Source organism: Elaeis guineensis, chromosome 10 (genome assembly GCF_000442705.2).
Source record: "Elaeis guineensis isolate ETL-2024a chromosome 10, EG11, whole genome shotgun sequence".
Classification (NCBI taxonomy): Eukaryota; Viridiplantae; Streptophyta; class Magnoliopsida; order Arecales; family Arecaceae; genus Elaeis; species Elaeis guineensis.
The window spans coordinates 32,768,155-32,781,990 of NC_026002.2; positions in this window are offsets into that span (position 1 = coordinate 32,768,155).

Here is a 13,836-nt window from a genome sequence, read left to right on the forward strand (position 1 = left end):
GTTGTGAATTCAGAGAAATCATTCCTAACATCCTCCTCCAACATATTTATAGTGAAAAATTTAGGTAGTATTGCAGACAAAAGCTCAGCTCATCACGTAAGGTATTGTTCGCTCTGGTCATGGAACTTATGGTTTTGTCTTTTAAAAAGTATCTCACGTAAAAAAAAAAAAATTTTCCTTATAAGCGCAAGTTTTCCTTGACTCACAACCGATGTGCGACTATTGGTGCCCTCCATATTAATAGAATCACAACAGAGCCCCCCAGTCAAAGAGGACTCCAATGTGTACAGTCTGAGGAGCCCCATAGTCAGCCGAGCTCGGTCCGTCACATGAGATATTGTCTACTCTCACGGTTTTGCTCTTTAAAAAGTGTCTCATGTGGGAAGGATTTTTTCCTCCTTATAAGTGCAAGTCTCTCTTAACTCACAACCAATGTAGGACTATTGGTAACCTTCACATTATTTGAATCACAACAGATAATTTTTTTTATGAATAACTACAATCTAGTTCAGTGAGTAGTTATTTCCAGCAAAAATTACCTTTTGGATAGCTTTTTCCTTGCAAGATTAAAGTTTGTCCACAAAATTACTTCCAAATATCTTTTCAAGATAGGAAAACCATGTATCTTATTCAAGTCGACCAAACAAATGGTTATAATTAAACAGGCTAGAATTTATCAGATAATTAACTGATTAACATTAACTAATTAATCAATTAACAAAGTTCCCGCATAAATAGATAGTCAACAATTATGTAGTATAATTATTATAATTTATTTTTCTTAGCTAAATGTGCCTTTCATGGAATAGATCTCGTAAAGAACTACTGGTGTGATAATCCGGCCTGATGGGCCAAAAAGCCCACAAAGCCCATTAAAAAAAAAAAAAAAGAGAGGAAGACTCCCGATCGGAGTCTTCCTCTTCCCCGATTCCGATCAAGAATCGGAGTCCTAGGGCCATTAAAAGACCCTAGGACGAGCTCTATAAGAAACCCCCTCCTCTCCTCTAAGTGTAGATCTATTAGCCACCGACGATCGCCGGAATTTTTCTTCGATTTTTTCGATTGAAGCCGCGGCGCTTCGACCTGTGCTCGCCGTGATTTCACGCCGGTGGGGGTCATCGGAGGTTGTGGTAAGACCTCCTTCCTCTTCCCCTCTTCTCTCCCTTCTTTCCCGTGCCTGTGGGCACGATTGCCGGCGACGGATGTCGCCGGATTTTGTTGGAAAAGAGAACCCCCTGTCCGGCCTCTTCTTTTCTCCGATTTCCGGCACCAACGGTCACCACCGATCGTCGGTACGGGCCCTCCGAACTCGGGGAAAGGCCACCCTTGCCGCCGGCCACCGTCGGACGGGGAACGATCGTGATTGGCCGGTCAAGGCACGGGGACCTCTAGGTCCCCTGTTTCGGCCCAATGGAAGCCCGGGAAGAAGGAAAAAGAAAAAAGAAAAGAAAAAAGAGAAAGAAAAGAAAAAGGAAAAAGAAAAAGAAAAGAAAAGAAAATGCAAAATAGAAAAATAATAAAATAGAAAATAATAATAATAATAATAAATAATAATAATAAGAAAAGAGAAAAATTCTCTCTCTCCCCTCTTCTCCCTCTTTCTCTCTCTTCTCTCTCTTTCTCTCTCTCTATTGTCTCTCTCTAAAAAGAAAAAGAAAAAAAAAAGAAAAGAAAAATATAATAATAAAAAATACATGTGAGAGAAAGTTTTTTTCATCTCTCTCTTAAGTCTTTCTCTCTCTAGAATTGGACTTTCTCTCTCTACATTCTCTCTCTAGATTTTTTTTTCTATTTTCTCTCTCTAGACCTTTTATCTCTTTTTATGGATTTCATCTCTCTAGGGTCATTCTCTCTCTGATTGCATCATAGATCCTAGGATAAACTTGAGATGAAAATATGATGATCTGAGACTGCTTCGAAATTCATGCAGTAGATTAGATCCTGATCCGATCCGTCTTCGAAATTGATAATATCGATCATGGTTAATCCATATTAAGTCACCCTGATATAACCTCTGATGATCTCAATCATGATTGCCACTTTTGAAAGATATGAAGATTCTCTCTCCACTTTCTCTCTCTACTTTCTCTCTCATGACCGACTTGCTCTCTCTAAAAAAAGGTCTATGAATCCTGTATCGAGTCATGCCTTCATCTTTTAGGGGTTCATATTGACTCTAACAAGATGATCCGAAATTGCTTTGATATCCGTGCTGTATGTCAACCTCATCTGATCGTATCAAAGATCTTTCAAATTTATTATTAAAGAACCCTATTGATTGATCTTGACTTTAATTCGATCTGTGCTTCACGATTTATTGATCAAGTCACTTGAATCTGACCCTCAGATAAGAGATCCTGAATTGCCCTGGTATCTGGATGGTCCGATACATCCGGACAACAGTCCTCTTTCCTTATGATTTAATCTTATTATATTTATGGAATAGAAATTGATGATGATTTGATGTTTTAATTATGATTAGCTGATTCTTTCAACGAAGTCTGAAGATCTAAGATGAACGAGGTAAGTAGATCTTATGCTCCTTATTTATTCATGTTTTTATGTAAAGAATTACTATTGATGAAATCATAATTTTTCATAAAATAAGGATCGGTATATGTGATATGAAAAAGCATGTTTTATTATGAGCATTGATTTCATGAATATGTCTTATGAAAATAGCATGATTATGAAGCATGAATTTCATTGTTTTTTCATCTATGTATATGTATGCTTTAAGAAAAAGATATAATGATTTCAAAGGCTCTCAGATGGCTATGAATGAATCCCTTCGGGAAGGTCGACATCCGAAGCTAGCATCCACATGAAACATGGCCCTGCCAGCGGGTATAAAGTTGGCACATGAATTAAGAACTCTGTCGATTAAGAAACATGGCCTTGTCACGGATATAATAGTGACCTTAGCACGAATATCTGTGAGCAATGTTTTGAAACATGACATGAATGCATGATGAAAATGAATTACGATTCATGATTGTGAAATATACATGATTTATACATACATGATGAGTTTATAACTTATTTTGTTATATACCCTATGAAATGCTTTATTTTGTATTATCTGTTATTTTTTAAATATTGTATTATCATAAAAAACTTATGCTTGATCCGATAAGAAAGTGCAAGTTCTACTTACTGGGCTAGTGTAGCTCATATTCTTTTGTTTTCTTTTTGTTTGAACAGAGAAATAAGGTTAGGATCGGCAAAAGGAATCCAAACTTGAAGATCGGCATAGCAAGCTGAAAAATTTGACAACAAAAGTTTAATTTATTTTATAATCATGAATTTGTAGTTATTTATGAATGTTGAGATTCGGGTTAGTACTTGCTTTTGGATTTAGATGCTTTGAACCAATATTGGTTCGATTATTTGATGAATAATAGAATTGAATTTTTTTTATTTGATGGATTTTAGATGATTATGATGGATTGGCTTCATGTTATCGTGGGCTCCATCCCTCGGTAGCATGGCCGTGTTATGTCTCGGATTTGGGGCGTGACATTATATGGTATCAGAGCTTAGGTTATAATCATTGAGGATTATGATATAAATGATATAAATGATTAGGATATGATAGAATAATATCAGAGCTTAGGTTTAAGATCATTGAGATTATAAAGTGATATCAAAACTTTATGTATGATCAATAGGATGTGACTGAGTGGAGTATAATGGATAATATCAGAGCTTAAGATTATGATCATTAAGGACGTGATAGAATGATATAAAGTTTAGATTATGATCACTAGAGAATATGACTTAAGTGGTATTTGAGCTTAAGGTTATCATTATTCAGGATTGTCACTTTAGTGATATGTGAACTTGAGGCTAAGATCATGAAGAACATGATAGATATAAAAGAAAGGATTCAATAATTTGATTTCGAATCAATAGGTATTATGATGAAATTTACGCATAAGTGGCATATGAGGTCTATAATAGAATTGACGAGTTATATCATAGATTTCAATTAGCAAGGTTGATCTGAGTATGAGAAGTGCTGACCCTAGAATGAAGTGGGAGGTATTGATATATTATGTTATGTATATTTGATGATATTGGAATGCTAAACCTATATGGATAAAGGACATGATAACTTTGCTGATTTTAATGTTATTTTTTTTTGTAAAGAAAAGTTGGTTTGGAAGTTGTCTAAATGATTGTAAGGTAAATCGAAGGTTAACTCAAATTAATTCTAGACATATTGGATTCTTGAGGAGTGGTGAAGCTTATGTAATAAGTTCAAACATAGAAGGTGGATGAAAATTTAATTTTGATGTGCTATGCCTAAGAGATAGTAACGACAAGGAAATCTTAAATTTTACCCTAAATTGTATTTGAAATCTGAAAGTTGAATCTATCTTTGGTTGATTTAATATACAAAGATATTTTTATTTTTAATAAACTTAGATAATTTGGTAAGTTGAGATCAGAGTGCGCAGCAAAAGCGTGATGGCCTGAATTGATTAGAAATGTTAATCCTTTAAATCAAAAGATATTATGAAATACGTTAGTTGTAAATAAGGAAGGATTTTACTGATAATAGATAGATGCTAGAGAGAAAATCTATCTGATCAAGGAAAGACTCAAAGCAGCATAGGATAGACAGAAGAGCTGGACAGATAGAAAAAGAAGAGAATTGGAATTTCACATTGGTGATCATAATTTTCTAAAAGTATCACCTACAAAAAGTGTCATGAGGTTTAGGAGACATGGCAAGCTGAGTCCGCGATTTATTAGACTTTTTGAAATTTTGAGCCGAGTAGGAGATGTTGCTTACGAACTAGCTTTACCACCAGAATTATCAAAAGTGCACAATGTCTTTCATATTTCACCACTAAGAAAATTTGTACCTGATCCAAATAATGTGATAAAGTATGAGCCATTGCAAGTTCATTAAGATCAAATCTATGAAGAATTTTCTCTCTGAATTATTGATCGAAAAGAGCAAGTTCTAAGACGGCGTATCATTCCGTATGTAAAGATTCATTAGAGTAATTATGAAGAGAGAGAGGCCACATGGGAGCTTGAAGATGATATGAAGACGAGATATCCACACTTATGTGAAAATGAATGTATGTTAAATTTCGAGGATGAAATTTTTTTTAAGGGGGGTAGAATGTGATAATCCGGCCTGATGGGCCAAAAAGCCCACAAAGCCCATTAAAAAAAAAAACAGGGAGGAAGACTCCCGATCGGAGTCTTCCTCTTCTCCGATTCCGATCAAGAATCAGAGTCCTAGGGCCATTAAAAGATCCTAGGACGAGCTCTATAAGAAACCTCCTCCTCTCCTCTAAGTGTAGATCCATCAGCCACCGACGATCACCGGAGTTTTTCTCCGATTTTTCCAATTGAAGCCGCGGTGCTTCGACCTGTGCTCGCCGTGATTTCACGCCGGTGGGGGTCATCGAAGGTTGTGGTAAGACCTCCTTCCTCTTCTCCTCTTCTCCTCTTCTCTTCCTTCTTTTTCGTACCTGTGGGCACGATTGCCGGCGATGGGTGTCGCCGGATTTTTTTGAAAAAGAGAACCCTCTGTCCGGCCTCTTCTTTTCTCCGATTTTCGGCACCGACGGTCACCACCGACCGTCGGTACGGGCCCTCCGAACTCGGGGAAAGGCCGCCCTTGCCGCCGGCCACCGTCGGACGGGGAACGGCCGTGATTGGCCGGTCAAGGCACGGGGACCTCTAGGTCCCCTGTTTCGGCCCAATGGAAGCCCAGGAAGAAGAAAGAAGGAAAAAGAAAAAAGAAAAGAAAAAGGAAAAAGAAAAGAAAAAAGAAAAAGAAAAAGAAAAGAAAAGAAAATACAAAATAATAAAATAATAAAATAGAAATTAATAATAATAATAACAATAAATAATAATAATAAGAAAAGAGAAAAATTTTCTCTCTCCCCTCTTTCTCCCTCTTTCTCTCTCTTCTCTCTCTTTCTCTCTCTCTATTGTCTCTCTCTAAAAAGAAAAAGAAAAAAAAAGAAAAGAAAAATATAATAATAAAAAATACATGTGAGAGAAAGTTTTTCTCATCTCTCTCTTAAGTCTTTCTCTCTCTAGAATTGGACTTTCTCTCTCTACATTCTCTCTCTAGATTTTTTCTCTATTTTCTCTCTCTAGACCTTTTATCTCTTTTTATGGATTTCGTCTCTCTAGGGTCATTCTCTCTCTGATTGCATCATAGACCCTAGGATAAACTTGAGATGAAAATATGATGATCTGAGACTGCTCCGAAATTCGTGCAGTAGATTAGATCCTGATCCGATCCTTCTTCGAAATTGATAACATCGATCATGGTTAATCCATATTAAGTCACCTTGATATAACCTCTGATGATCTCAATCATGATTGCCACTTTTGAAGGATATGAAGATTCTCTCTCCACTTTCTCTCTCTACTTTCTCTCTCATGACCAATTTTCTCTCTCTAAAAAAAAGATCTATGAATCCTGTATCGAGTCATGCCTTCATCTTTTAGGGGTTCATATTGACTCTAACAAAATGATCCAAAATTGCTTTGATATCCGTGCTGTATGTCAACCTCATCTGATCGTATCAAAGATCTTTCAAATTTATTATTAAAGAACCCTATTGATTGATCTTGACTTTAATTCGATCTGTGCTTCACGATTTCTTGATCAAGTCACTTGAATCTGACCCTCAGATAAGAGATCCTGAATTGCCCTGGTATCTGGATGGTCCGATACATCCGGACAACAGTCCTCTTTCCTTATGATTTAATCTTATTATATTTATGAAATAAAAATTGATGATGATTTGATGTTTTAATTAGGATTAGTTGATTCTTTCAACGAAGTCTAAAAATCTAAGATGAACGAGGTAAGTAGATCTTATGCTCTTTATTTATTCATGTTTTTATGTAAAGAATTGCTATTGATGAAATCATAATTTTTCATAAAATAAGGATCGGCATATGTGATATGAAAAAGCATGTTTTATTATGAGCATTGATTTCATGAATATGTCTTATTAAAATAGCATGATTATGAAGCATGAATTTCATTGTTTTTCCATCTATGTATATGTATGCTTTAAGAAAAAGATATAATGATTTCAAAGGCTCTCTGGCTATGAATGAATCCCTTCGGAAAGGTCGACATCTGGAGCTAGCATCCACATGAAACATGGCCCTACCAGTGGGTATAAAGTTGGCACATGAATTAAAAACTCTGTCGATTAAGAAACATGGCCCTGTCACCGGTATAATAGTGACCTTAGCACGAATATCTGTGAGCAATATTTTGAAACATGACATGAATACATGATGAAAATAAATTACGATTCATGATTGTGAAATATACATGATTTATACATACATGATGAGTTTATAACTTGTTTTGTTATATACCCTATAAAAGGCTTTATTTTATATTATCTGTTATTTTTTAAATATTACATTATCATGAAAAATTTATGCTTGATCCGATAAGGAAGCGCAAGTTCTACTTATTGGGCTAGTGTAGCTCATATTCTTTTGTTTTCTTTTTGTTTGAACAGAGAAATAAGGTTAGGATCGGCAAAAGGAATCCAAGCTTGAAGATCGACATAGCAAGCTGAAAAATTTGACAACAGAAGTTTAATTTATTTTATAATCATGAATTTGTAGTTATTTATGAATGTTGAGATTCGGGTTAGTACTTGTTTTTGGATTTAGATGTTCTGAACCAATATTGATTCGATTATTTGATGAATAATAGAATTAAATTTTTTTTATTTGATGGATTTTTGATGATTATGATGGATTGGCTTCGTGTTATCTTAGGCTCCATCCCTCGGTAGCATGGCCGTGTTATGTCCCGGATTTGGGGTGTGACAACTGGGCCCTTCCATTAGGTATATATTAGATCTATCTCCACTCACAGAATAGTTCATTGCCCTTCTAAAGTTTCTTGGCCTGATCTAAAAAATAATATTATGGTCCCAAAAATGATTCATGGCTCTCGGACGACATGAAGCAACTACCTAAAACTATGGCATATATATATATATATATATATATATATATATATATATATATATATATATATATATATATATATATATATATATATATATATATATATATATATATAGGTCATTGAAGCTGCATTTGTTTTGTGAATAAGAAAAACTGAAATAGAAATAATTACACCTTGCCAAATAGCTATTTTACAAATTATTCCAATTTTTTTTGAAGAGGATGTTTTTCCTGAAAAAGGAGATAAGGATGAAAGAAAGTCTTATTCTAAGAACAAAGCCATTCTGTCTTTTCTTGGAATGTTTATTGGAATACTATTCTTTCTTAATTTGGTTCTTTCAAACTCTTTTGATGGAGTAAGACTTATTCCAAGTCTTATTCCAGATTTATTTTTGAACCAAATTCAAGCAGGGAATTGAGATGGAGATAAATAAGATGCACTCTTATTTGGAGGGGATGCACCTGTTGCGGACAAGAGCTTGTGACTCAAGAGGATCGACCTTCACTTTCATATTCGTGAGATATTTTTACTTCAGCTTCTAGTATTATGATATGAGAACTCATAGTTTTATCTTTTAAAAAATACTTCACATAAGAAAAAAAATTTCATTCTATACAAAAATGACTCACGATTAATATGAAATTAATAGTATCTTCTCACCTATACCATAATAGCATCAATCAAAGACCAAGAGAGCAACATGCGTTGTACCCAGAGAGAGAGAGAGAGAGAGAGAGAGAGAGAAGGAGAGCAATATGCGCATGGTCCACAAGATGTGACAATAATTGGACTCTAATATAAGGGAGATGAGATAGCAAGATGGCCTCAACACGGCATGATAGAATATATATAAAAAAACAAAAGACGGGATAACGTGATAGAATAAAATATTTCTCAATGTGGCTTTTGTCCAAACCTCGCACCTCCCCCGTCCCAATGAATTGTTGGACTTTTGGTGGCATCTCTCTCTCGGGACTCGTCCAGAGAGTCAAACCAAGATTTCCTTCAGGAAGGATAGCCCTTAGAATAATGGTACCATAGAAGGGTTACAAACAATAATGGGACAGGCCACTGATGGAATCATGGGAACAGTGGCAAATGGAGGTAGGTGGCCACAGGATAGTCCACTCTCCAGTCTGATTAGAAGATGATATATATGGCTATTGAGCTATAGTTTAAAAAATTTAATCTCTATGGGAAGGAAAGCAGGAGGCCATCCACATGCAAGGAGTTACAGTATGTCTATTATGGAAGGTCTCGATAAGCTACTTGTTTGGAGAACCTCTAAATTTCTTAACCCATCTGCAGCTTAACCAAGCACTAGGCTAAAGAAAACTAGTAGCAATAATTGCAATTACTATTTTATAGGGAGGGAGGTGATTCCATTGTTAATCTAATCATCATCTATATTTGAGCCTAGGCAAGTTCAAATGCAGCTAGATGATGGAACAAAATTACCAGGATAGTTCATTGATGTCAAGGAGTGGATGAGAAAGAAAGGTTGTGATGGAGGTCTGTCAATGTGGATAGGCTGATTGCATGATGTTAATGAAGGGTGTGAAGGCCTAATAACACCTTGTGGAAAGTCAGAAATGGGACTTTGAGTAAAGAACGCCAGAACTTGGTGATTAAAAATGAGGAAGGTTTATATGACCAACCCTACTAGCAAAGATGAATGGTTATATTTACCAAAAAAATAAATGAATGGTTATAGGAGATGGTTATAATTACAAAAACTAAATTTTAGACATAAGCCGCACATGGTTTTACTCAAAAGAACAGAATATTTCATGGATAATTGTAATTGCACTGATCAATACCATTTCAAGAACATTAATAAACATACTCTGTTTGATATCATACACTCCTCTGCCTTCTCTTCTGTTATCATATAGTCAAAACAATAATGTATTTATTATTAAATTTTGGTGCATATTTTAAGCAAAAGCATGCGTCTCTTTCCAGACGTTTTGGTAGGGAACATTCAAGGCGTGCATGGGTTCGAAGCTGAAAGAGTAGGAGGTGCAAACACTAAGATCCCACCTCTAAAATTTCATTGTATCATAGTATCCAAAAATTTGCTAAGATGCTTCCTGACAATCAATGTTGCACCAATATTTGTGGAATGATTTGCTCCCGAGGGATTTTCAATTATTGCTCTGAAAAAATAGGGTTGTATCTTCCGTATAAAAGAACGATTGATCTTTTTTTGCAACATCAATTGTTGGATTGCATCTTATGCACGGAGATCAAAGTATTTGAATCTCATTTTTGCATCTATTAGCATAGATCTCGAAGTGGTTATTATGGGATTCAACAGTTGACATTGTGAAAAAAGATGGATTATTCTTTCATGCAAAAGATCCAAAGTGAACTCTTCCTCTCAATTTCATCCGGGAGATATAGGGATATTTACCCAACTTACGGCTAGCTTACATAGATCTGAGTCACCTCAAGAAGCCAAACTGGCTCATTGGGTTGTCGCATTTGAGTTTAAGTATATACTAATTCAATTCCAGTTTCCTTAGCAGAAAACCTGATTTGGTGTCTATTCAAGTATAGATCAAGGGATTGATAAGCTCATCTTCAGCCTCAAATACTTGAGTCTGGGTGATTTATTTTAGATGGATCTTTCCTCTCTCTCTTTCTCTCTCTCTCTCTCAAAAAAAAAAAAAAAAAAAACCGATGTGAATTCCCTTCTTTATTTCTTTCTTTCTTTTTTGTTATGCAGCAGGAGTCATTAATTGTCCTAGGTACTTATTTACACCTAGCAGCACTAAAATAAAAATGTATGTGTACCTGGTTTTATGGATGGTTGACTCAAGAGATGGGAACCTCAAATGACTTTAGGGACAAGGGCTTAACGTAGACCAGAAGTACAGATATTCATAGCTTTCAAATCATCCAAAATACATTAGATCACGACAAACCAATCATGAATGGTTCAAACTTGTACAGAATCATGTTACAACCAATACCCTCCTAGATTAAAACTACGGTGGGGCACCTTGTGAATCCAACCAATATGCAGACTCTGAGCTCCACCAATCTTTCAAAAGTATTACCCATAATAAGTCATCATTGTAGTCCATTCGGCAAAAGGTCATATAAGGGTTAACAGCATTTTACCATATAATTTTACCTCACACATTCTTTTGAAAGAAAAAAATTATATGTGATATATCTAATTTTTGAAAAAAATTATGAAACAAAAATTTATATTTTACATGATAAAAAATTATATAATTCTAAATAGCTACCACATCATTCATCTTAAAAATAGATAACCATCGCTCACCTCCAAAATCTAAATAGTAGTGCTTGATGTCAAACACAGCATGTACCTCAAAAAATGATAGCCGTCCATTGCTAAAATGATGATATGGTGGCTATTCAACATGGTACAGACTACGAAAGAGGATATTTTTGCTAAAATTTTAGGAACTTTTTTACTATGTTCTGGCTCATGCGAAAGAAACCAAGTAACTCAAACATCGAGAAGCCAATTAGCTGGCCTGTGAATTGTCTTGCCAATTATGAAATGGCAATGTAGACTGGATGGCCTTGATACAAAAAAAAAAAATTTACTGTATGATACGCAAACTACTATTCTAGAAGGTTAATGATAACAAAGAGAGCACATAAGTTAAACAAAATTTTGTTCACTAGTAATGAAGGGAAGATGCGCGCGGTCATTGAACAGTAAGTGGGACACAACCAGTGAAGAAAGGTGACATGGTGAACAGTGATGCAAGAGGTTCGTATGTTGTCAAGTACTGCAGCGTGGTGATAGCATATGCATGGTGGGTCTAACTTAGCCAAAACATCCCAATCTGTGGTGGGGTTTTTTGCTCCACCAGCCCCTCCTTCCCATGGCTGTGTGACATATAATCGAACAAAAGTGGGGATGGACCCATTGACAACGACACCACTACCACCTCCGGATCTAGAGAGAGACAGAGGGAGGACAGCGAGCAGTGCACAATACCTCTATCTTCTCTGGACATGGAGGCCAGCATTCACTCCCATTCCATTATGATTGAGAGGGCCAGGTGGGCCAGGTTAGCAGTAGCAGAAGTTTGACTCAGTGTACGGTCACAACCACCCCACTAGAGAGGAGGGATGGGGGGGGGAGAGGAGGATAGGTGGGGTAATAATTTGTCACCAATGATGACCACTATGTGGTTAAAAGAGATGGCTAATTGAAGAGGAAAGGCGGGGGTTTGAAGTGTTTCTGAAGGGATCCCTTTGCCTTTTGACCTCCTTAGGCACTTGGCTAGGTGCAATAATAATGGATTCGTATGTTAGAGTGGTTATTGGGAGATGTCACTAATTAGAGAGAGAGAGAGAGAGAGAGAGAGAGAGTAGAGAATCTAGGAACTTTGTTCCCTCGCATGCACATGCTCTGTTGGACATGTAACAGCTTTATATACATGTGGGATATGATATGAAAAGAAGCTGAGATTGATTGATTTGACTCGTTGTGAATGTTGAGTATGATTTAATAATAGCTTGTGTTAATCAAGGAGGAATTGAAAACTTGGGGCCGAATTGGCAATCCTTAATTCGTGGGATATAATTACTACTTACTACTTACCAACTGTAGGTGAGCGAGTGGCCAATTTGTCAAAACCTCGTTTATTTATGAGGTTTTTTTTTTTTTTGGGTTAAAATCTTGTTTATTTATGATTACACCTTTAATTTCATGTTTCCTTTGATTAAAGATGGCAATACTTAATTATTTAAATTTATAAAATAGTGAGATTTGGATATGGATTTTGATCTACTTAGATTGACAGATTTTTGATCTATTTTGTATCTGATCCATATGTGATCCGACTAGATTTAATTGTCATCTCTACTTTATATATATATATATATAGGAGCAGGTTTGAATAAGGTTGATCGAATTTGGATTGGGGTCCAATCAAATCAAAACTGAATAATGGACATCGATGATTCAAGCCGTTGGATATGATCTATTATTTCAAAACTTCTTGTACGTCAAAAATCATATGATTTAAAAATCTCGAGTCTATATATCAAGTGATCAAAAAATATATCTAATTCTATTTTATTTGGACTGTTTAATTTTTTATTACTTGATATATAAGTTAGGGATCTCTAAATTATATGATTTTTTTATATGTAAATAGTTTTGAAGTAGTAGATTACATTCAATAAATTGGAACATTGATGTAGGACTGTCATTATAAAGTTTTAATATGAACGGATCTATATCTAAATCCAACTAACTTGATTCTAATATATATATATATATATATATATATATATATATAGATGAATCTCAATGCATGCTTGTGTGAGTAGACATTCAAACTTTAGCAACTATGATAAACGTAATTACAAATGGTGGTCCTCAGCAAGGAAGTATAAAAAAGGTGGCCAAGCGAGGAGCCAAAAGATAAGAGTGAATGCGGTGCTCAGTGTGTACTTGTCATATCTATAGCTTACAGCTAGTAAATGTCCCTGAACCTAAGCTCGAACCTTAGCCGGTGATGAAGGGTCTGTTCTGTCCTTGAGAAGAAATTTAAACACTGGGTCATAACCTACCACCAACGCAACCAACCATTCCTAAAAGATCAAACTTTAAAGCGGCAACAGGGCGGTATGCTGATGGATCTGTTGGACGGATCGATCAAAATTTTAAGCCTCTGGAGGAAACGACAAATGAAGCAGGGCCTATAGAGGAAGCATCACGTTTGTGATATCAACACCGTCACTTCGGCAAACCATGCAATGCATCCATTCCAAGGTAGAGCCCATGGGTTGGACCAGCTCATATTAAATACACTTCCAACTGTACCTATTTTTTCCATGGTAAT